Source organism: Macrosteles quadrilineatus, unplaced genomic scaffold (assembly GCF_028750875.1).
Source record: "Macrosteles quadrilineatus isolate MER2022 unplaced genomic scaffold, UCM_ALF_1.0 Scaffold_9__3_contigs__length_116548681, whole genome shotgun sequence".
NCBI classification, from domain to species: domain Eukaryota; kingdom Metazoa; phylum Arthropoda; class Insecta; order Hemiptera; family Cicadellidae; genus Macrosteles; species Macrosteles quadrilineatus.
This window is the reverse complement of record NW_026542602.1, coordinates 38,201,997-38,228,336: the sequence shown is the minus strand read 5'-3', so window position 1 is coordinate 38,228,336 and position 26,340 is coordinate 38,201,997. Positions and strand designations below refer to the sequence as shown.

Genomic DNA, 26,340 nt, shown 5'->3' with positions numbered 1-26,340 from the left:
AAGAAAGAATACAATTTGAATAGATAAATGTACGAAACAAAAATTTATTTACCTTTTATTGCAGTAATTAAATATTTTAAAATATTGTTCAGCATTTATGATGACCTACATTTTGCACAAAAAAGGAACTTAAAAATTGAACTGATGATAAATATCTGAATTGCTAAATTATGGTATACCGGCACCTCAACATTATGTATTATTATTTCCGGAAGATAAATGTGTTAAAATAAATTACAGCAGGGCCTAATGTCGTTTGTCATTGACGAGTCAGAACTTTCCCCATTTCACGATAACGCTTGCTTGTGACAAATGACTCAATTTATCGTAAAATGTTCCTCATCTGTGCTCATATAATGTACGACAAACGACAGTTTTCTTTGTTGTGATTTGAAATATCAGATAAACAGAGATAAAATTTATTTCTGTATGTTTTCGGTAACGTTTTCTTTCCAATTCAATGAGATAAAATATAATTTGAGATCAGAATACCTGTTGGTAAAAAAATCTATTTGTTTGTCATAAATAATTGTAATTGTACAAAACATAATTCTTCATGTATAATATGGTTTTTTTGTGAAAGTAAAAGCATGTAATGGGACAAGATGTCATAACTTGTATTGAACTTACGATGAAAATACTTGCTAAAAGAACTCTTGTTTTCAAAAAATAATAGTAAATGTACAAAAAGGTTTTTCGTGTAAAATACTTTTAGTGATAAAATAAAAAATAAAATAAGAACAAAAGTAAATAAATAAATAAATAAATAAAAACATGTAATGGGACAAGGTATGATAAATTATGTTGAACATAAACGGAACTGATATCATTTCTTTCTGCGTGAATCATTACATTAAATAAGTCATTAGTTTGAACAATTGATTTGACAATTATTCACATACGTGTATAACTGGGTTACTTTGAAATTTTAAATGTAAGTTAAAATCAAATAACAGTTACTAAACCTACTTTTGAATATGGTTTTCAAACATGGATATGTAAAAAAAGATTCTTAGCGTTGAAGAGCATTTGTTTAACTACTCACGGTTTCAGAAACAAAACTAATATTCTAATATCTGAAAAAACTAATATCTGAAAATTTTACCATGGAGTAGTAAACATCCCTTTCACGTTTTTAAATTTTGAAAGTAGCCAAGTCGAGCCCCCAACAGAGTGTGTTGATAATACTTGTTTCTGAATTATTTACAGGACATGTTCAATGTACGTTTTATATCGTGTTTCATTTTAACATGTACTTAAGGTTTGACACTAGTGTTATATAATGTTTTTACTCACTAAGCAAATAGGCTACTTAAATTAATAAAGTTTTCAAAGCTACTGTTTCTGTAAGGGAACTATCTTATGGTACAAAAGCGTACCCATGGTATAAGAATACATAATATACCATACAAATACTGATATATACATATTTTACAGCTGTTACAAAATAGAAGAAGGTAATACAAATTTTGCGCAACAATATGTTGATTGCATGGGGCATTAATATGATGAATTTGATTATTTTACGGTGATTTTTTATCGTTGAGACACTACCTTTTCACTATAAGGCAGATAGTTTTCTTTGGCCCCGCAACACCTACTATCTGCATTATGTTGCTTAAGACTGTAGAATCTTTCAAGAAAGTTACAAAAGTTAAACTCTTTACTTCACTAAGCTATCCCAAGTTGTTTTCTAAAGCCAAAGCTTTGTTACTTCTAATCACTATCAGATAAAGGCAAGAACTTTTTCACTTCCACCCTAATAATTGATTATACTACCCTTATATTTGCACGAAAGTGTTTAATCCTTTATAAGTCCATAATCATATGTTGTACGTTTTCAGTTACTTAATTGTTTTGTAGTTTTTTCCATACATTAAAAATAAAATCATAATTAAAATAAAATGAAAGTGCCTCAAAAATAGTTTACATTTACATAGTCGCTATCAAATTTTGTTTACCCTTACAGTAAACTGTCTATGATATACTATGTAAACTCCAATCAACCCTTGTTTCTAAATACTTTTAAATTTTAATAACACACTTTCTTACTTGTGCTTTTATCTACACTCTTGTGTTGCCTATATAACTCTTGTTAAAAAGTTTACAAATAAATTATGTTATATCTCATTGAAAAACGTTTCCCATTTCACGATAACAAGTTTGACACATCTTTCAATTTATTACAAAATTTTCTTTATCTGATTACATATAATGAAAGACAAAATACTTTAGGCATGACTCTAAAAATAATATATTTTAAAATTTACAGTGATAAAAATATATTGTTACATTTTATTCTTAAAGTTGTTTCTAAATCGTATGACGATAATGTATCATATTCATTTTTGAAGGATCACGTTTTTGTACGGGTGAAAAATATTATTTTATCTTACAAAAAATATTTATTGATTTAAAACAAATGTATTTCTATATAGTAGCTTAAACCAAACAATTATTTAAGTAGTCATTGTAAAGCATGTTTTTCACTATAATGAATCACTTAATGACTTAATCAATGACACTTAATCACTATAGTGAAATTATCAAATTAGTTTTAACAATATTTTAAGTATACTCACAGCATATTAAATCATATTAAGATCCTACTCCTAAGTCAAGAATGCTATAAAGTGGGCAACAACTTTTTATCAACCTAATGTACACGATTTACACTGTGAAATGTCGTAGACTGTGGTGGATGCTTAAAAAAATTTAGTTTGAAAAATTATAAAAATAATTTTAACTCTTGTAAATAACTAGAAAAGTCAACGAATGTTAGATATATATATATATATGTATATAAATATATATAAGTGTGAGAAAGCGACTAAGAGAATTCTTCAAGAGTCAACCACTCCTCAACTTATCTAATGGAGGAGGTTACTGTAATGGTGGCTGGTGACAAATGATAAATGATGATTGGCCATCGCCCAAGTTCCCTCTTAATATTTTCCCTTAGCCTTCTTATAAACTATAATCTTTTGGGCGCTTTAAGGATTTAGGTTATTATGAGTCAGTAGCTTTTTTATGGTTCGAAACTGGACCCAGCTGTCCCTGATCATTGGGCTTTAAATAAATGATCCCGACTGATGAAACAGCTGATCTTAGTCAGTAACATAGCTACACAGAACTACAAAGCTCACTCCATTCTACACTCACCCTTCACTCATATTTTAATGCGCACCTTTACTATTAATAAAGTGTTTTTTTTTTTGTTTTTTTGGAGTTATAGAAATGTTACCATTACAATATTTTCTTTATCAAAATGGATACTAAGTAAACTCATCAAAATTAAAATATAGATAATTTTTACTCGAAGGCAATGGAATGTATTTAAAATGCAATTCATTAAGACCAACACGTTTCCAAAAATCCAATAATTAATTATGAAAAATGTATACAAGCTACAAAGCTACATAAGGTATAGTTAAAAATAATGAACTGGAATTAAAGTAATAATTTAAGCTATTGACTTAACTTTATATTCAACAAAAAGTCTAAATAAGATTAAAACCAGGTTTAGTGGACCATTTTTTTTTTTTTTAATTTCCAATGGTGTTAAAACACATTATTAAAATAAAATTAACGGTTTTATATTGTTAAATACTTTTGGTAATTATTCAGGTTACCTTTATAATATCTTCAAAGGAGTAAGAGAACATTATACTTTTTTCTATCGGAAACCTAATGAAGTGTTTGAGAAACAGCAACACCAGCATTGGTGGTTGGTGGTTGGTGGTTGGTGCAGTTGCCACAACAGAAGATAGCTGAAAGATATTGACTTGGATGTAAACTGTACTCACATTCACCTGTAAATTACTCCAAGTGTTTATACATTACAGTTGACTACGTGTGTGAATGATACGACTTTGTATTTCTTTTAAACGTTCTCCCGAGAAAAAGAATTTTAGCATTAACTTTGTAAGGTTCTATGAGTTAAAAATAACTTTATTTTGTATAAGCAATGAAAATTTTGAGTTTTCAATATGAAAACAATAGAACAATGATACAAATACACAAAATAATTAACTTACTTTGTAGGTGATAAATATTAAATCGTGTTCAAACTGAAACCAAGAACTACTCTGAAAAAATACCTTACAAAATTATTAATAGCACGAATATTAGAACAGAAACGGCATTGATCACAAACAAATGACGTCACTAGTATAAAGTAAACGTATTTGTATTATCTATCTATATATTATAATTATTTAAATGAAGCTTTCAAAAACGTACCAACCACGTGTTAATATTATTTTAAGCTCGACAGTGACGTCATTTGTTTATGTTTGTGATCCATACCTTTTCTGTTCTAATATCCTTTTTTATGGTTCGAAACTGGACCCAGCTGTCCCTGATCATTGGGCTTTAAATAAATGATCCCGACTGATGAAACAGCTGATCTTAGTCAGTAACATAGCTACACAGAACTACAAAGCTCACTCCATTCTACACTCACCCTTCACTCATATTTTAATGCGCACCTTTTCTATTAACAAAGTGTTTTTTTGGGAGTTATAAACATGTTACCATTACAATATTTTCTAAAAAAATGGATACTAAGTAAACTCATCAAAATTAAGATATAAATCATTTTTACTCAAAGACAATGGAATGTATTAAAAATACAATTCATTAGGACCAACAAGTTTAAAAAAATCCAATAATTAATTATGAAAAATATATACAAGCTACAAAGCTACACCAGGTGTAGTAAAAAATAATGAACTGGAATTAAAGTAATGAAATGTTTTTAAATACTAAGATATTGGCCTAACTTTCTTTTCAACAAAAAGTCTAAATAGGATTAAAACCAGGTTTAGTGGACCATTTAAAAAAAACACTTTAAAATTGCCAATGGAGTTAAAACACATTTAAAATAAAATTTACGGTTTTAAATTTTTTTATACTTTTAGTAATTATTTAGGTCATCTTTACAACATCGTCAAAGGAGTAAGAGAGTCTTATAATTTTTGTTCTATCGGAAACCTAATGAAGTGTTTGAGAAATAGCATCACCAGCATTGGTGGTTGGTGGTTGGTGCAGTTGCCACAACAGAAGATGGCTGAAAGATATTGACTTGGATGTAAACTGTACACACATTCACCTGTAAATTACTCCAAGTGTTTACATTACAGTTGTCTACGTGCGTAGAACGGGTACACAGCTAGTATTTATTTTAAACTTTCTCTTGAGAAAAAATCATTTTGGCATCAACTTTGTAAGTATTTGAAAGCTCTATGAGTTCAAAATAACTTTACTTTTTTTAAAGCAATAAAAGTTCAGAGGTTGCAATAATATAACACTGATAAAAAACACAAAATAATTCATTTACTCTGTAGGTGATAAATATTAAATCATGTTTAAACTGAAACCAAGAATTACCCACGCACTGAAATAATACATAAGCTGATATGAAAATATTGCTTAGTATATTTTAATTAGTGTTGTCGACGCGCGATGTGGCAACGTCGCACTAGCCTTGTCTTGTGATTGGCTGCCACCAACTGCAAACTTACGTGGTCCCGACAATAATAGCACGAATTTTATAACAGGGACTGTGTTGATTATAAACAATTGTATTTGTGAAAAAGTTGATTTGTCGTAAAACTAAATTTAATATTTAGTCAGCTGTAAAATAAATCATATATGTCCAAGGTAACTTCATCAGCTGTAATGGTAATCAGCTGTTATGTGCCAATCGTGTGTCGATTGTTGATTAGAGATGTTGGTTATGTGCACTGTTGCAGCGCTCCATACATACACCCATCGATGTATATAACCTAATATACTAAATATTAAATTTAAGGGTTTTTATTGCAACCATTGAATAAACGGGGAAGGAAAGGTTATTTTAAGCTTATATATTTCACATAACTATTCAGTTTGACTAATAATAGTTTGACTTGTTTTAAACGTACAAAGTTCAATGATTGGTCAACATTTAAACCATACGTGCTCAGACGCTGCTTAGATTGTATCACATCTTGTAGTAAATATTGTTATCATCCGCCCTCAACAAAATGAGGCTTCAGTTTTTATAATAGAACGAGAAGATAACATGAAGCGTCCAAATATTGAATACTATATTATACTCGTTATCAATTATGTTCAGATTCAACCTTTCGTTACTGTTAGGTAAAAATAAATTAAAATAATATAAGTATTTTATTGTTACCGTCGTTCCAATGAGGTTTTACGTATGCGTTTACAATAAAAATCGTAGCCCAAACCATAAATTCAACTAATCTTCAACGTCAACACAAACACGTCCATTCTCAAATACACGTAAACATACGATGACAGTGAGTTGTCTGGTTTTATGATGTGACACTTTGATTGACAGCTGATCCTTTTCCGTTCAATTATTAACCATAGTCAGATTAAAATTGAAAGATGGTTAAGATGGCCAAATGGTTATTTAGGTAATGAATCACACCAATTCCTTACAAGTGATTGAAAAATTTGTTGCGTCCAAAAAGGGTTTACTTTTCAAAAGTAATTACTTTAAACAAGAAATATAACACAAATTTGTAATTTGTATAATTATTGAGGTAGTTAAATTTACATCAATTGTTGCCGTTCTGGTGGTTAGGATTACAAAAAACTATATTAAAAAGTCACCCTGCATCATACAAATGTAATAGAAGTCAAAAGACAATATATAATGCAGAATGGAATCCAAAAGCATCAAAGCAACGCCTTAAGAAGCTTATAGAAAGCCGATTGAAACTAAAGTATAAAGGTAAAAAGATGGCGGGTTGTTTTCAGCTTACTTTTACTCTATATTTCGTTCTAGGGAGGATTATTTTTCAATTCCTTGCCTAGAGATTTTGGTACTAAAAGACGAAAGTTGTTTTCTTAAAGCTCACACAATATTACTATAAATATGAGCATGAAAGTCGAAGCTTAACGTTTTTAAATTCAAACAAATTATGATTTTGAGTTTATAAATTAGTTGACAATCCATATTCTAAAATAAGAGAAATTGAATAGCATCAAGTAATTAATGCCATCATAGCCATCTCTTAGAGAAGGCTATGATGGCATTGATATTTTGAACTTTTACTGAAGCTTTTTACATACAGCAAATGTATGACTCGTAATAAAAATTAGTTCGAAGGTATGTTAACTATCTGCTATCGACTGAAACTCAATGGTTCAATACGTTCGTGAACACTTTTTTACTGCTACGTTTTACAAGAAATCAACTTTTTCACAAATAACCCGAACATTTGTTAAGGAACTATAATTAGTCTTTAATTTCACAAAATCACAATTTAAATTAGTTATGTGTGGCGTCACAAAAAAGGTATCGTAAGCTTTAAAAATTCTTTCTTTATATAAAAAAACCAGTATCACTACAATCAAATAAATATCTGCTTTCAGAACAGGCACTGACAATTAGGTAGGAAAAACAAAGAGGAGAAATGGAGCTTTATGAAAGAGAAAGAACGAGCGTGAAATCATTTATGACTCAGTCAAAGGAATGCTGAGAATGAGCATTATCATATGTCACAAAGTAACGCTGATACCTTCAAGAATGTTATTTTCTGTTTATTACAATTACAATATGACATTATTGCATTGTAAAGTAAATATGTGTGCTTTACATGGTTACATGGTTAGTAGGATATCTATTGGCTTTATATGTTTTATAGAAATATAATCTTTATAGAAATATAAATATAAATAGGAATAGGAATAGGAATAGGAATAGAAAAAGGAATAGGAATAGGAATAGATATGGGAATAGGAATAGGAATAGGAATAGGAATAGGAATAGGAATAGGAATATGAATAGGAATAGGAATAGGAATAGGAATAGGAATAGGAATAGGATTAGATATAGAAATAGGAATAGGAATAGAAATGGGAATAGGAATAGGAATAGGAATAGAAATAGGATTAGGAATATAAATAGGAATAGGAATAGAAATAGAAATAGAAATAGAAATAGAAATCAAAATAGAAATAGAAAAAAATGAAGAAATTCAATAATGTTATACATTTTTTTGCGCTTTAACTACAAGTGGTGCCCCACTTTTGATAAAAAAACATTATAAAATCTTTTTCCAGGCTTTGTATGTAACAAATTAGCACAAACTGAAATTACCAAATATTTTCAGAATTGCCAATTACTCAGTAATCATTACGGTTTCAAAACAATTAGTACTTGTTTTAAAACGTGAACTTGCTTATTTGTATAACACGTCAAACTTAATAAGCCCCCTAATGTAATTTGAGCGAGAAATTAGAAATAATCGGGAGGGTTGATTCGATAATAAAAACTAAAAGCTTTCAGCGTTTGAACTCCATTTGTCAATATCAAATCATCAACTACCATAGACCCACCATTAGAATTTCCTAAACTTAGTTATAAATGAAAGTAGCGTTTTAATTCCATGAAAGGCGTGGTAAAATTAATTGATACGATCTAAGTTAAGTTCTATAAGGGGAAATAGTGGTAGTCGTAACAATTTCAGCAGGTGTAATTTTATTACATTTAATTATAATAATTCGTCTTTGTAGCTATTAGTTACCTAATAGTTATATCAAAACAGATAGTGTTATATTTTGTGATTCGCTATGGGGAATGAGTCAAGACTCAAAAAGTTCTTTAAGCTAATTCAGATATCAACAAGTATTATTATTGGTTTTAGAAGCCCACATATTTTATGTAATTAAATGCCTAGGCTATAAAATAAATAAACGTATAATTTGGTTTTACAAAACATACTGTACACTGTGATTTGTTCAACCAACTATCTAATTGTCTAAGAAAATAGTCATTGTCTTTGAGGAACAAACAAATTGGAAATTACAAATCAACGAGAGAGGCTTAATTTTGTGTACGTGGAAACCAACCCATACACAAGACGTAACGTTCTTAGTTTAAATACTGTAATAGAGACCACTCATTGAATTTGTTCTCACGAGCTTAAAAAAAGGTAACTCTGAAAGGTCAATTGGGAAGGGTGGAGCCTAATGCTAATGTATCTGAAAATAAGGAACAAAACATATCCCTCTCCAGACATAAGGAAAAATTCCCAAAGTTTCGTGGCGATCTAGGATTTGGTACATATATTTTAGGAGTTCGGTTATGTTTTAAAGTGAACAGACAGACATACATATAATTTTTACTATGTGGGTAAACATTTTTTATTATTTTAACATTTATAAAATTTGTCTCAATTTAATTAACACTAACAACCCTTATTGCTAAAAATGTTTGACGAAGTTTAATCTGTCATACTGTTATAAGGTAGGATATTAGTTTTTATTTGTATCCGCAATAAAGTATTGTAGATCACATATCAGCGACAGAGTTGAAACATAAAACTTTGTTCAGGTTGGATGTAATGATGTGTTTTGCTGAGTAACTTACACTTGACTTCTGAGTCTGCAGTTGATGATAATTAATCTCTACCATATTTGGCACATCACCAGCATAAAGTTCAAATGTAATATTTACTTTGTCATGAATTGATCTTTGAACTCATAATGCTGGAAACGGCTTACTTCAAAGTTCCACAGAACACATTAGGTCAATGATGGTTACTTTTCATTATAATCCTATCAAGAAAACAAATAAATGTAATGGAAAAACGGCATAGAAAATACTACGTACAGTACCTATTGACTTAGTATATTGTAATATTGAATTTGGTAACTTATCCAATTACCAATGTATATTCTTTGTAGTTGTAAAGGATAGGAATTGTATACTGTAATCTTGTATTTCGTATGAGAACCAAAACACAACAATATTATTGTTACAGAAAACAAATTTGTAAGCATTTGTATGGTGAGTTAAAGCTCATATGTTAAGAAATGAGAGTTTTATTTTACACAGAGATTTTTCCAACGAAGGAATGCTGACAATAGCAGAATTTAGAAGGAATCGCTTGACGGAAAGGATTTTCAGAAGTAAAGCACAGGAAGAGGATTATATTGCAGATAAGGATGATTCAAGATTAAAGCTGCTGCAGAGACTTAAATATTCTCACTGAAAGTAAACATTTCATACATTTGTTATCTATGTATACAACTTTTCCTCTCTGTTTATTTTATCGTTTGAGAGCACTTTATACATCTTAATTAAGAACATTAAGTTATTCCAGATTTTCAAACAACACACGTCTGACATAGCCAACATCTATGGCTAAACTAATGTTACCAACCTCATCGAATTATTCAATTATAAATGTAGAAAGCAAAAATGACTTCTTTAGCACTTAATTACTCATGTTACGTTTTACAACATTACAACATGCATTAGGATATAAGTGAAAACGGCTGTCTGTAAGGCTTAAAAACGCAGACTGATCAATGTGGTTAAAGCCATATCGAGTAATACTATAGTTAAATTTACATGTCGAAGCATACTAACGAAATCATTGTTGAAAGAACAGGCTCGTGTCCCTGGTTTTAAACTAAGTTGTTTTGAAAATGATTGATAGCGTTTCTAAAAATGAATATAACATGTACTTGGATAACACGTTGCATTCGAATAAAATCCAAGCCCATTTCAGAAACAATAGAATTTTTTCAAAAACAACGTTGCCAACTACAAACACACGTTGTAATCCAACACATAAATTGATATTGGTATTCAATGTTTACTCCTACACAGTACTTTTCTTGTTAAATTAAATTCTCACAGCAGAATAGTTGAAATTTTAGGTTCATTGATTATTATAATGTACAGAATAACATGTTATTATTACTTACATTGTTTTTATTTTGTAGTATCTCGTTCTCAGTATTTTCTGAAACAAAAGGTAAATGTTATTTTGATTGTATCATTACTATCTGTCAGAGCCACACTTTGCTGTATTCGCAAAAGGTTAGGTTTCATAGTAAAACAATATAATCGAACGCACAAAAATTTACTATTTTCAATGTAGATTTGTTTTATTATTTGAATAACACGGATTCCGAAAAATGTCGATTAGAGATTCGAAATCCGATTTTAAGTAGTCTTAACCTGTCATAGGCATATGATTTTCTCTTGCAAAAAACTCTTGTTTTGAACATATTAGTAGAGGGCAGTATCTATAGTCAATGAAATATTTAAAAGAAACATCTGTTGGCAACATGCCAATGTGTGATAACAGTCAACGTTAATGTGATTAATGTTACCAGCTGATGGTAGGATTTTATGTACATAAGAATAACATAACCCAGACTTAATGATAAGAAAAACAATATACATGTATGCTTTTATGACTCATATATAAGTTTCAAATTTTATTGCAATAGTGTTTATGTAAAAGGCTTTGTGGTTATGTATGTGCTATGACCCCGATTTGCAAGAAAATCTAAACAAGTAAGTAAAGTGGAACACTTGTTCAATGTGATTATTTAACAATTAGTCCAATTTGAGTTGCTAAGGCACCTAAGTAATCTTGTTAACTACAAAGATAGGTAGGAAGGAAAACGGAGATAATACACTCAAGCAGAGAAACTCAATTAAACAAGCAAAAATATACTTTTAGGAAGATGGTAGTCGTATTATCTTGTGTCCTTGATAGCTTTGAGCTTTTGTGCAACTGTTATTGGGCTTTCAACTCGTAAAATGCTTAAGAAAAATAAAAACCAAAGGGATGAATTAAACCTAATCAGTGTCGGGGGAAAGATAGAATATTAAAACACCCTTTACGAACGGAACAGAGCTGTGAATAAGTTGTTGTTATCGTAAACACTTTTTGTAGGTGGATAGTATACATTTGCAGTGAAAGTTAGTACACCGTATACAACAGAATACGATGATAAACATATAACAAATAAAATGTTGCAATACATAATTGTTTATCGGCACTAATTTCTTCGACCAACTTAATTAATGGTTGAATTTTATAGAACATGTGTAAAGATGGTGTCCACTACTCCAGCTTATTAAAACCACGTTTTTGCTGCATCATGACGAAACAATATTTTATTTAAAAACTCTATGATTAGAATATGGAATGTTTATAGTAATGGAAAAGATATTATGTATTCTCGATTCTGCATAAATTGTATTTAAATTGTCTTATCTTTGGCGCAAATATAGGCCATCCGGAGGTTTTTAAGTAAAACTTTTGTGGATAATTAGCCAGTTTGCACATCAGCTTTTTATTTCAAATTTCTACTACACCAATGTCTGATGTAACGTTCGAGTTGGTATAACATTCCATGATAAATTAAGGGTCATAAATGTTCGAACAGTTTAGACATTCAAAACATATGATTTACGCTGCAGTCAAATGACGTACATTACAGCTGAGCTAAGTTGTGGCGCCTTCATTAACAGGATACAGCCCGCCACTCACGGAAGTGTATTGATTGCCTAGCCTGCAGTAATACAGGCGCGCCTAGGTTAGAGAATTAATACGATGTTTTACTCGACGATAGTATTAATATTTTACACTACTATACCACTGAAAATTAAAATGTGTACACAACGTTTTACCAACGTATATCTGTCTCTTTATTTGTTGAAATTTCTATACCAAGCCCAATCTGATATATTCTTACTCACTAAAATATCCACAGCTAAATGTATAAATAATAGTTTTCCGTGGTACTAGCACATTAAAATATGAATACCTGTTAAAACACTTCTCAAAGAATGTATTATACGTAAAATAATGTAATAAATAAACAAAGCTTATTAAAAACCTTTTTATTGCGAAAAAAGAAAAATACCCCCGCCGCAGCAAACCTGCAGACTAAGCGAATTTCCATTATCCTGATTGTATTTACACTAAAATGCCTCCATAAAAATAGCACATTTATTTCTATTTAAATAGAATTAGTTTAACGAGTACTTAGGTTTGCTGCAACAGGGAGGGTAAAAAATTTTTTTTTATAAAATGATAATAGTTTAGTGAGAAATAAAAGTATTTTCCAAAATCGATCAAAATATGTTCATAAACAAGCAAACTACAACAGTTGACTTATAGTCCAGGCGCTAAACGGGTTGAGTATGCACTGAAAGTCTGACAAAATTTGACTTTTGATTATTGTTGGGGACATCTAGTAGATGAAAAAAATCGATGATGTCGCATTTCTAGGGTGGTCACAACTCGGGGGGGAGGGGGGGAAGTTGCGCGGGTCATCGGTTTACGTTTCCGCGTCTAACTCACAAACGGTGAATGATAGAAAGGTGAATTAAGCGTCTATCTACGCCTAAACATATTGTCTTTTAAAAAGGTTATTACAACCTTTCTTCTATCTCTTATACTTTAGGCGCTAATCAACATTTATTGCAAAAAATAAAATTTAAAAATACTTAAAAATGAAATATCGGAAATATTGCGCTTGTTTAGGGCATGTTACAAACTATTTATGGTTAGAAAAACTAACAAGTAGTACAACAACACCAAGTTTAAAGAAATCCGTGCAAAAACAACAGAGCTACGTTGATTTTAGTGAGTAAACGTGGAAAATTCGTAGTAGTACCGAGGCGCGCATGAACGGTACGTAGCCCAGAGTCGATATAGGTTTGATGTTGTAAGTAACTATGGGAAAGCTGAATTTTTCTATGCTGTTAGACCATGTTCAGATGAGCATTTTCCCAAAAGTCCCCACTCCTACCCCTTTGTGCTTTCCTCTACCCCCCCCCCCCTTTTAGATAAATTTACAGTCTCTTAGAAATTAAACTATAACTTTAAAACAAGTAAGGATAATAACGCAATATTTTATTAATCATTTTGCGTTACGATATTCTACAACAAGTGTTTACCATGGTATCCTAAATATTCATAGTAAAAAAATATCATAAACATAAAAAAATATTTTTTACGGATTAATTTATGAAACTTTTCTTTGTAGATTTTTTACACGAGGTCGCACAACAAAATGTTTGATACAAAATTTGGGGTGCATAGTTTACATTTGAAAATGATACATAGTTATTAACAGTTTGTTTGCATATAGTAGCTATAGATAGTACAGTATATTGATTTTACAGGATTCAGGCTTTTTTGTGTACCGCAACAATGAAAAAAATTACGTATATTATGGTTTTTGTATTTGAATTTGCCGCTTTATATAGATTATATTAACGTTATGTAGCTCATTCAGTACATATACAGACTGTAGTGGATACATGAATGAATATCGTGCATTTGCTGCTGTACGCCAGAGCCTCATTTTATTATACAGGGTGTCTCACCTAAAGTGAACCAATAGATAACTTTTTTATTATGAGATATAGAGTTAACTTCTTATGGGACACTACCCTTTATTTTAAGATGTTTTTTTTAGTGGTTTCGAATTTTAAAAATATGTTCGCCATTTTCCAATATGGCTGACAACTTTGTTAGTCCTATGGAATACCCTGTATTTTATGATTGTTTGAGAATGTAAACGCACAACTTTTAAACCTTTTTATTCTTGACATTTTTCTCTAAAGCTACTTGTTTAGGAGTTACATCGAAAAAGAAATGGTTTGTGAGTACATCCTGCATCCTCACAGCTCATAAACGTAAGTTTAAGAGCGGAAATACAAAGAATAAACAATTTTTCAAATCACATCTACATTTAAAAAAAACCATAAAATAAATTGTTCCAATATCAAAGTAAGCTAGCATTTTTGAAAATGGTGGCCATTTTTAAAACAACAAAATCAGTATTTTTTTACGTATTTTATATATTTTGTTTTACGAGAACTTATATGTGACTTATTTATTCTTTGCACTTTCTCTCTCAACTTACTCGTTTATGAGCTACAGGATGCCGAATGTACACCACAAGCCTTTCTTTTAGATATAACACGCTGTAACTCCTAAATGGGGTAGGTTTAGAGAAAAAATGTCACGAATAAGAAAATAGCTTTTAAATTGTAAAAGAATACTAAAATACAGCGTATTCCATAAGAAATAACAAAGTTGTTGGCCATTTTGGAAAATTGTGGATATATATTTTTTATTCGTAACCATCCCTAAAAACATTTTTTACAATTAAAAGGGGTCGTCTAATAAAAAGTTAACTCTATATGGAAAATAAAATTTGTGTATGTTCACTATGTAATCTCAACCGGGATGAAACGTGTACCCTTTTATAGCAGAATCTCCAATTTTAAAAAAAAGATACGTCAATTTTGGTCTAACAAGTTATATTTAAATGAATGAGTTTTTTTGAATTTTTAAATGGCAAAGATTGGCGGGCACTTGGAAATTTTCTTAAAGAGGCGTGGAGTAAAGGGTGGGAATCGATAATGGAGTATAATTATTAAATTTAAGAATTGAGATATCGATACAAAAATTGGAAAAATCTATGTAATTTAAAAAATTTATAAAATATTGTTTGTTAAGTATCTATAAAAGTAAATTATAAAAGTAACAGGTTTGTTTTATGAATTATTAACTGTTTGTAGGAAAAATTCAGATTCTCAGTAGGCTACATTTAAATTTTATTATTCATTCAATTGTTATCTGATCTTTATTAGTATGTAGTGCTATTTGTGTATGTTCTGTAGTGGAAATCAGTTTATTTTATGAATAATTGTATGTGATTCATGGTATTTTTTTTAAACGGTTTTAAAATATTTTAAAATCAGTGTGTCTAACACAAAACAGACGGTCTTTGACCATTGTTCTTTGCATTTAAATAAAAAACACTGTATTGATATTTTATTACAATGAACACATCTTCTTCTTCTTCATCATCTATCTTCTTCATCATTTATTCATCTAATAATTCTTTTCGTAGATTATCGTAACGCAAAATGATTAATAAAATATTGCATTATTATCCTTACCCGTTTTAAAGTTATAGCTTAATTGCTAAGAGGCTGTAAATTTATCTAAAAAGGGGGGTTAGAGGAAAGCACAAGGGGGGAGGAGTGTTGACTTTCGGGAAAATGATAATCGCAACATGGTCTAACAGCATAGAAAAATTCAGCTTTCCCATACTTACTTACAACATCAAACCTATATCGACTGTGGGCTACGTACCGTCCATGCGCGCCTCGGTACTACTACGAATTTTCCACGTTTACTCTTACTGAAATCAACGTAGCTCTGTTGTTTTTGCACGGATTTCTTTAAACTTGGTGTTGTTGTACTACTTGTTAGTTTTTCTAACCATAAATAGTTTGTAACATGCCCTAAACAAGCGCAATATTTCCGATATTTCATTTTTAAGTATTTTTAAATTTTATTTTTTGCAATAAATGTTGATTAGCGCCTAAAGTATAAGAGATAGAAGAAAGGTTGTAATAACCTTTTTAAAAGACAATATATTTAGGCGTAGATAGACGCTTAATTCACCTTTCTATCATTAACCGTTTGTGAGTTAGACGCGGAAACGTAAACCGATGACCCGCGCAACTTCCCCCCCTCCCCCCCGAGTTGTGACCACCCTAGAAATGCGACATCATCGATTTTTTTCATCTACTAGATGTCCCCAACAATAATCAAAAGTCAAATTTTGTCAGACTTTCAGTGCATACTCAACCCGTTTAGCGCCTGGACTATTATTCTCCATAAGAATAACATGGGAATTTCAAAATTACAATTTTTTTGAATTTTCTCCGTAACAATTAGGCGTATAATAACGCTTCAATATACTAAATTATTTGTTTTTTTAAGCTCTACAAAATGGTTTAAAAAGAAATTGTAAAATTTCGTGTTTTTAGGGTCAAAAATGGGAAAAACCTATTTTTACCCCATAAAACCCCCCATAAACCCCCGTTTCCATAGTCCGATCATGCTGGTTCGCGAACTCATTCAAGTTTATCCCGCCTTACAACTTCAAACCAAATTTTATCAAAATCAGACAAAAATTACTCAAGTTATCGTGCGGATGGACATATATATATATATATATATATATATATATATATATATATATATCTCTATATATAGATATATAAAAATTTGAACGAATGGTGTTTTTGGCCTCTGGGGACATCAAAATGAAAAAGTAAATCGGTCCCGGGCTTAGGTCTTACCATGAGACCTACGGTAATAGCTACTTCCCTATAGGGAAATTCGCTAATAATTAAAACTTGCTTACAATATTGAGCGGAGCTAGCATATTCATCCACTAATTTTGAGAAATATAACCACTAATTTATTTTCCCCAATAGGCTGAGTTCACACAAATAGGATTATCTACTTTCAGTATTTAAAGTCAATGGTGCATAGGCTCTAATTGATTTTTCAATTTGTAGGATATCATGCACAATGGTATCATTTCGATGGTTCTAATCTTCTGTTCTGTATTAGTAAAGTGCTTGCATACATTGCTAGTATACACCATAGGCCTATGTTATGGCTTTTATGTTAACATTTTTGTGGTTTTTTAACTGTCATGACTACCAATCATGTACCATATTATTTTAATATGGCCATGTTAAATTTCTAAGGGTTTAACGTAGGACAACTCAGTCCAATTTGTATTATGTCAGATGTATACCTTCCGAACGTTGGTTACCATGACCATTGACTATGAATCCTTAATGACTGTGCTAAATTTCGTGCAGATTGCTTCAGGAGGAGTACTGTATTTGGAAACTAAAAGCAGGAATGTAATGTCAGATAGTATAAAATAAATCATATGTTTAATAATGTACCAAAGTGTTTAGAGTTCTTCAAAGCGTTTTTATAGTTGGCCTTGCTCGTTTATATCGGGTTACATACGTTGAAGTAAATTATGTTTTTGCATAATATTTATAAAATAAAATATTATTTTTGTTCCTTCCTGGATAAATTAATTCACTCTTTCCAATTTTACATAATTTTAGTTAACGTGTTAAAATTGTCGTTGATTTTTAAAATTTTATTTTATTGTTTAGTGTTCTTTGAAGTGATAAATAAATTACACATAAAATTAAATCATATTAAATAATTTCAAATAATTTTATTGAGCTAAGTTGAAAATACATTGCATTAGGTAAATCAAACATAAAATAAATACAGAAGAAGGTAAATAATTACATAAAATTATGATAAACGACAACAATTATTCTAATGTTTTGATTTATAAATAAACCAGATATTACGAAATATTGACTGTTTATAAAGGTGCATATTTAATCAACGACCTCAAACGCACTAGCACAGGCTACGCACGATGTGGCAACAGCGCAATGCAAGCCAACATTGTTAATCAACAACAATTGACATCTGCTGTCAGCTGATGCTGACATAACAGCTGGCTGTCAGCTGTGGGCGCTACTGTTTCACCAACACCTTTTGTGACTATGACGATATATTTAGAATGTATTATTTTGATTGGGAAACTCATGCTCTGTTTGGAATACTTGCTAAAGATGCTTAAGGGTCCATCATATACTGTAGTAAAATTTACCAGAAAATCTGAGACATTATTATAGTTAGTTTTTAACTATTATAGTTAAGGCAGCCGAGTGGATGAAGAACTATCCTTCAAATAAGATGGTTGCCGGTTCGGTTCTGAGCGGGTATGATTCTTGAGTCTTGACCCGGACGCCATTTGTTCTTTAGCTCATAAATTAATGATTCTATCTGACAAGAGGTTGACGTTGTTAGTAAAAGACAAGGATTTCATGGGTTTCCCTGTCCAAACATTCAAAATAGGCTACCACTGGCCTAGAAAACCAAAAACATAAGTTCTAAAATTGTAATTGGAAGACAGTATTTCTAATAGCGACTGTTAGCACAAGTAGAATATCTCGGTTTCTTAGGGAAATAATATGTCACAAATTAAGAGTGTTTCTTAAGGAAAATTAAATTTAAAATGCCTTCATTGGAGACGTGAAGCTAGAACAGGTCTCTATTATTGGTATTATTGGTATAGTCCCCTATACCAATAATTAATAGCTTATTCCCTATAGGGAAAATTCGCTAAAATGAAGCGGTGTTATCATGGTTCCTTGTCGAAAGTTTTATCATAAACAAACAATTACACATAAATCAACGACTACGTGAAGCTTAATTGGTAAAACTATTTCTATCCAATTTTGAAAAAGACTTCATTTGGATAATAATGCATTAACGCCAATGTGCTAGGCATAGCCATCCTATGAGGTGAATAGGTGTAGGATCAGGACTGTCGTATCCACGATTTTAAGATGGTTCCACGATTTCATGGACCTAACCAGAATTACGCTGATAGATTTCCAGATGAGCTAAATTTCCTGCAGCACATCACACTTTTGTATTCAACACACATGTTCCACAAAACATGTTGGTAATGCGTTTCCTCCATCAATTTCACTCTCGTTTCCTGTCTCCACACACTAGCACTCGTCAATCAGTTTAACGCTAATAAGGCAGAGCTTCACTGGATACTGTCTTGGATGAAGATAAAGATCTCTATACAGAGAGAAATTTTGCTGTATGCTTAACATTTTTGTGTTTACATTTGACTGTTGATAGAATTAATGTAGTCATTCCATCTCTGTGTTAAAGTTACTAGCTTTAGAATTATAATTTAGTTGAGTTGAGCTACCGACAGAGTGTGTTTGTACCAACCACTGATTTCTGTTGTAAACAGAAACTTATTAACTAAGCCGAGCTGAATAGTTAACTTAGTGTAAATTATTGCACACATAATTTTGGCAGTTGCAAAGTATGTGAGTAGCCCATTCAATTACTTTATATTTGAATAAAAGTACTAAATAAGTTTACCTGGTAAAAATTATGTCTACATTAGTACGTTTTAAGCAGATGGTTGTACCTATTCAGTTTAACAATTTCCTGTAACGGGAATACGCTTTTAAAGTTAGTAGGTCTCATGTTAAGACCTAGACCCGGGACCAATTTACTTCTTCGTTTTGAGGTCCCCATAGGCCAAAAACATCATTTGTCTAATACATACAGGGTGTTTTTTTTTTTAAACTTGCATCTTTATTTATGTAAAAACCGCAATAGATAGAAATATGCAGTTGGCGGGAATCATCTATTGACGTAGGGGGCACAATTTTTTTTGAATTCAACGTTACATTCACATTCCCCCCCTTCCCCCCCTGCCCCCAACTTAATTTTTTTAAATAGCAAGGTACCCCTTGTGACATATCAAATGAAAGAGCATGAAAAAAGAAAATGTTTGATGAAAAAAAATTGAAAATCGGTTCATAAATTTGCGAGATATTTCCCCCCCCCTTCCCCGGAACTTAATTTTTGTTCATAGCAAGGTACCCCTTGTGACATATCAAGTGAAAGAGCATGAAAAAAATTTTTTTGTGAAAAAAAATTTAAAATCGGCTCATGAATTTGTGAGATAACCCCCCCCTTTTCCCCTACCCATAACTTGTTTTTTAATAGCAAGGTACCCGCCCTTGTGACATATCAAATGAAAAATGAATTTCACCAAACATTTTCTTTTTCCATGCTCTTTCATTTGATATGTCACAAGGGGTACCTTGCTATTAAAAAAAATTAAGTTCCGGGGAAGGAGGGGGAAATATCTCGCAAATTTATGAACCGATTTTCAATTTTTTTTCATCAAACATTTTCTTTTTTCATGCTCTTTCATTTGATATGTCACAAGGGATACCTTGCTATTTAAAAAAATTAAGTTGGGGGCAGGGGGGGAAAGGGGGGGAATGTGAATGTAACGTTGAATTCAAAACAATTGGGCCCCCTACGTCAATAGATGATTTCCGAAAACTGCATATTTCTATCTATTGCGGTTTTTATATAAATAGAGATGCAAGTTTTTAAAAAAACACCCTGTATATACAGAATGTCCTGTAAGTAAACAGCCAAACTCCAGGAAATGAGTGTATGGGTCAAAATAAAGAAAAAATCAAGACCAAATTACAAACGATAGCTACGGGGTCCAGATTTTACTTAAAAATCCTAACCTTAATCCAAAATTTATAAAGATAAACCAGTAAATCTTTACATACTTAACTAGAGTTTTCAATGACAAGTTAATTTTTTAACGATGGACACGGTAATTACCTTTCAACAACACACAAACAATAATAAAAGTACAAAATGAAAATATACTCTAGTTTTTTCTAAGGCTGTTCTTTGTTGTGTTTACATCAATGTCGCTTGTTTTGAACAACACGTTAACCCTGTTTAATCCTCTGTTGTTTTTAAGTTTCAGCACAACAAGACGTGAGTTACAGATTACTCAAGTTAAGGACTTAGTCCCACAGGACCTTTGTTGACGGTATTCCATCCTTAAAAAGTTCCAGGTAATCCTTAGAGAGGTATATTTTATCTCCGAGAGTAATATTTATTCAGGCGAGGTGTACTGAAAATACTCTTAGGATCGCTTAATTATTTATCAAGATTAAATGTCCGTTAGAAACTTAGTATTTTTGCAATTTTTATTCTCATGAAATTTATGGATAAGTTGATTATAACTTTGAATTAACTCTGCTAAAAATCTGTTAAAAAGAGAATAGTAAAGTTCAAGAGAGCAGGTATTTCCGCTCGATTATTTACTCTAACATTAATAAAATTTAATTCATTTTTTCAAGTATCGGACACTGTACCCCACGTATTTTATCAAATACAATAATTGTGTTATATGATAAATAAATTGTCTTGATTAGTAAGTGCTAGGTTTGAAGATAAACATAGTTATTTATGGATTTGGTTAAATATATTTGTAGGTGGTGTACAGTATAAGGTAAATTACATTATTTTATCCTTATTATTATGAGCAGGATCAGTATAGTAATAGACATTAAAATATAGAATTAAAGAAAGCATTAAGAAAGAAGAATTAAAGTAATAGATAGGTTGTTTCTCCCTTAAATACATTTTGGTTAGTAAACAGAAGAACATAACCACAAATTGTACACTCTGAAATGCAATAACAGTATACACGTTTAGCAGTATGTTATTGCCGATACATCATAAAAGAGTAATGGGTAACCGTATGCATTTCCTCAATAGTTATTTGTGTAACTAGTGCACTCGTGTTACACATTATATTTTTTATTCAGTAAAATAAATAAATCACATGAAAATTAGTCTTTCAAACACTTTACAACACGTTTTTAGGTTAGGTTTAGCCCAACATAGAACGAAATGGGAAATATTATATTCTCGGAGGAATGGGAAACGTTGAACAGCTGATCGTAGACGTAATATCTTTAAGTATTGCCAACTTATTATCAAGCGTACACGGATTACGTGCATAATAAAAGCACCGTTTTGTGTTGTTTGGTAGGAATACTGGTGTGCGCCAAAGTAAGGCTTTCTGTACTAATAATAAGTATTTTTTCTAATGTTAATTGAACATTCGTGAAACTCATTGCTATATACGTTATCGATTAAAGAACCATAATGCTTTTAATAAATACTAAACAAAATCTTGCAAAATAATAGTGACGAATTCATTCCTCATATTTCATTGATGAAAGTTCTAAGCCTGACTAATGAGAACTTAATTTGTCAAATCATCAAACTAATTACACAGTGCATTATAAGTTCTGATAATAATACTGTAAGTTTGAAGCCCTACTAAGACATCGCACTTGGTAGCTCGAGAGTTATTTGACTGTCACGGGAATAAATAACCGTCTCAAAGCACACGTATGCATTGTAGGTTATCCTATTGTTGTCTTGAAGGTATATTGTGTATCAAAGTGATGAAGACATAGCAATTGGTGTTACAGGAAAGTTACTACCTGCTTGCAGTACACTATATTTTGTAAACTTCGCGATGACTAAAAAGATACGCGATTTTGTCAAAATGCGTTATTCATAAACGACTTTCTTTTTCCTATCGTAAATCTATTCTATTATTGTTCTTCATATTGTAATCCTTATTGTTATTATTATTTCTATTGTTATTGTTGATGTTATTTCTATTATTGTTATTGTTATTAATTCATCAAAGTCAAAAAAGTTGTATTTATTGTCATACTATACAGGGTGGCTGAAAAGTAACTTACACCCCCCCTCCCTTAACTTTTCAACCATTTGAGAAATTTGAAATCTATTTGCGGCAACCTTCTTAGATATGAGGGGCTACAATAATATGGTCAATTTTGCCCTTAGGGGTAGTGGGGGTAAGGGGTTGCTCAAAACTTTCAAACGACAAGTATAGTCGAGTTTGGTATCATTTTACAGGTCTTGACGAAACATAAAAATTGACAAAAACAAAACCACAATCAACCCACTAACAACAAAATGGCGCCCTAAAACGCTTCAAATCCAAATAACCATGATAAAAACAGCAAAAAAGCTGCCATTTTGTTATTAATGGTCCGATTACTATTTTCTTTATGTTAGTTGTGTTTCGTATGAAATGATATCAATCTCGACTATTATACTTGTTGTTTGAAAATTATAAGATACACCCTACCCCCCGCTACACCTAAGGGCAACATTTTCAAAATTGACCTTCATTATTGTAGCCCCTCATACCTAAGAAGGTTGCCACAAACAGATTTCAAATATCTCAAATGGTTGAAAAGTTAAGGGGGGTGTAGGTTAATTTTCAGCCACCCTGTACAATGTTCTGCCTGTCAAATAAATAAAATAAGTATGTTTTCCTCACAACACGGAGTGAATAATTTAAAAGTTTCTACGACTCATTCCTTTGAATGAGAAGTGTGGGTTTTAACGACATTAACGCCTTACTGCGGTTATTTCGTTAAAGCGGTCAAGTACTTTACTTAATGACGATTGTCGTAACCACCAGATTGACCATGTTAACGATCAGCTGTTTATACTCGCCATAAACTACAACCAGTGAATGGAAACTGCGAGTAAACTTTATCATCTTTTTGTAAAACCTGAAGACATTTTATAAGTCATGTCCGATAGTGCTTAGGTCTGCTGTTGTCAGCTAAATGTATCACTCGTACTTTTATCATATTCACTCCACAATAAAATAAAAAAAGGAATTTAGGAAGTGAAATGAATCATTCTATCGTCAAATTGGTATTATTAAAGCTTACAAAATAGTGTATGTTTATGCTATAAAGTGCTAATAGAATTAAATAATCAGATTTGAGATTGTCTAATAATTTGATACTTAGCTATGATTAAATAATTATATTATATTGTTTTAACTATACTTTGTCCTACCAATACTTAGTTTTCTGCATAATTTTAAATTGGCATCTTCTACAATGTTAGAATTCAATTAAAGAAATTAAAAACGTATTACCGTACACGATTTCATTCTTGTAGCTCTACCCTGAGGATTTCAAATTCAATTACTAAAAGCTTTTAGCTTAAACTGTTTAGGGTTCAGTATAAAAACTAAAACTCAGTTCTTTGATTATTTTAAATAGCGTGTTCTCAAATAAATGCACATGTTATGAAAAATGCAAATATACTTAGGCTTTAGCTTATCGGCTTACAAGGCCTTTTAGAGCTGGGTAAACATAGCTTCGGGCCACGTTCTAAAGGAAATTGAATTATGTTTAAGGGAGGAAGGCAAGGTGTTATCACTAATTCCTGGTAATTTAGTGTATATACTTTTACATCAACAGCATCGTTTATGTTTTTTCATAATTTGTTATAGAATCATCTCCTTTTCCTGGATTTAAGTGTTTTTAGCCCATGATTCTGACCTTTAAAATCGAAAACGTGTGTTTCATAATTATTTATGTTTTTAACACAAATAAGCTTAAAATAGATTGCTCACTTACATACGTGAAGGCTAATTATTGAACTGGCTAATTACGTGAAGAAGGCTAATTACGTGAAGAAGGCTAATTACTGCCATACATTTTTTTAAATAATCTGATTATTGATTGATAGTTTAGATTCCTAAAAGTACCACTTAATTTGAAACGAGTCTTATGTATATAACACATCTTATGATAAAAAATCTTGATAATTTGTATATAATAAGTCATATTATCAATGGTATTCACTCCAACCAAATAAAAGAGGGAAATAACTTACTTGAGAAGTTATAAATGTTATGACACATCTTTAAGTAATTTAAAAGTAATTTTATATCTCTCACAAAAAAAAAACAATATTTATGGAAAACAGCATTGACTTTGACATAAAAGCTGTGCATGTATTCGGTATTTTTTATTTTGTGCACGTAATGTATTGAAGTAACAATATATCGTTCAACACAACTCATATCGTTTGTTGGGCACAAAAAGTCAACAACGACATAGGGCGGAGGTTTGATATTGGGGAATATATTTGCGCTCCATGAATATCACCGTGGGCCAATGTGGCTGAATAAGTTGAACTGTATGGCAAAATATTCATCATGTGTCACATAAAATAAGTTTCGTATTGCTCATCTAAAATTTCCTATATTTTTCGAAAATTTATTATTAAAATAATAAACAAGACTATTTTAGAAGTTAGTTAATTCTTACCTCACTTTAAAAAAATTATAACACGTAAAAATGTTAAAAACTATGGTTCATATTTCATCTATAGTTTTTATAGAGTTAAGATCATTTGATTTAGAAAAAATCTACCAAATCCTTTATGTATTAAAATACTCAAAAGGGTGTATTTTAATTTAACGATAAGATATTTCAAGTAATTTAAATGTAAATCTTATAAAATTTGCACGATACATATAAAACATAAATCATGTTTCTGCTTGAATAAGCTTTATAGTAAAATATCGGTCCGATGCGAGCACCATTGAATAAACAGGGTATCGGAGTATAATGCTTTTGATCAATTTTCAATAATTTAACAATGCATCCACCTTTCATTTTGATTCAAATTTTCTCAATTATTGAAACTTATCAAAGACAATATTTTTAATATTACATAGTAGCCTACCAAAGTGAAGCTTTGCCGCAATATAATATTATTCACAAGAGAGCGCTCACCTAGTTGCCCATGTTTAATTGGATGACCTACTAAAACTCTGAGTTTACACTAAAACTGAATTTGCCAGCTAAATGTTCTGCAAGAGACTTAACGCCAAAAATAAATTGCCTTTTCCAGCCGTGCCAACAACATAACGGTGTCTCCTATGTTATTCTTATAGAACATTTATATTATAATTTTATATCCTCATAATATTTACCAAATCTCATTGTTTTATAGCCGATTGTAAAATTCAATAAAATCGCCTGTTTTGCATATTCCTCCTAACAGAAACTCTTAAGAAGTCAACGTACTAAGCAGTCATCTTTATTTACTTATCTATGGGTTTAGTGGTGTGTTGCTAAGTAGTTTAGGTTTCATACTTAGATGCTAGAGGTATGTGTTAAATTTAAGAGTTGAAACAAATATTAAAGAGTTTATACTATAATCTAACATTTGAGCAACTCCCATACATATAACCTCCTCCCCTAAGTTATTATAGACACTGAGAAAAATTGTAAGCTGCTATGAAGCTCTTTGAATACAACAAAAATAAATAGCGTCTGATATATATTTAATCTAGACATAAATGACTTAACATAATGGTAAACACTATTAAATAATTCCGGTACTGTTT

The 26,340-nt window shown here is 31.0% G+C and overlaps 1 protein-coding gene across 1 annotated transcript in view; it reads right to left on the bottom strand.

Moving 5' to 3' along the window:
• LOC129002628 (uncharacterized) overlaps positions 1-26,340 on the bottom strand; it is a 101,082-nt gene that overhangs the window by 10,879 nt on the left and 63,863 nt on the right. Inside the window, exon 3 of the mRNA XM_054430576.1 lies at positions 10,741-10,778. The gene's annotated coding sequence lies outside the window, so the exon portion shown is untranslated. The remainder of the gene's footprint in view (positions 1-10,740; positions 10,779-26,340) is intronic.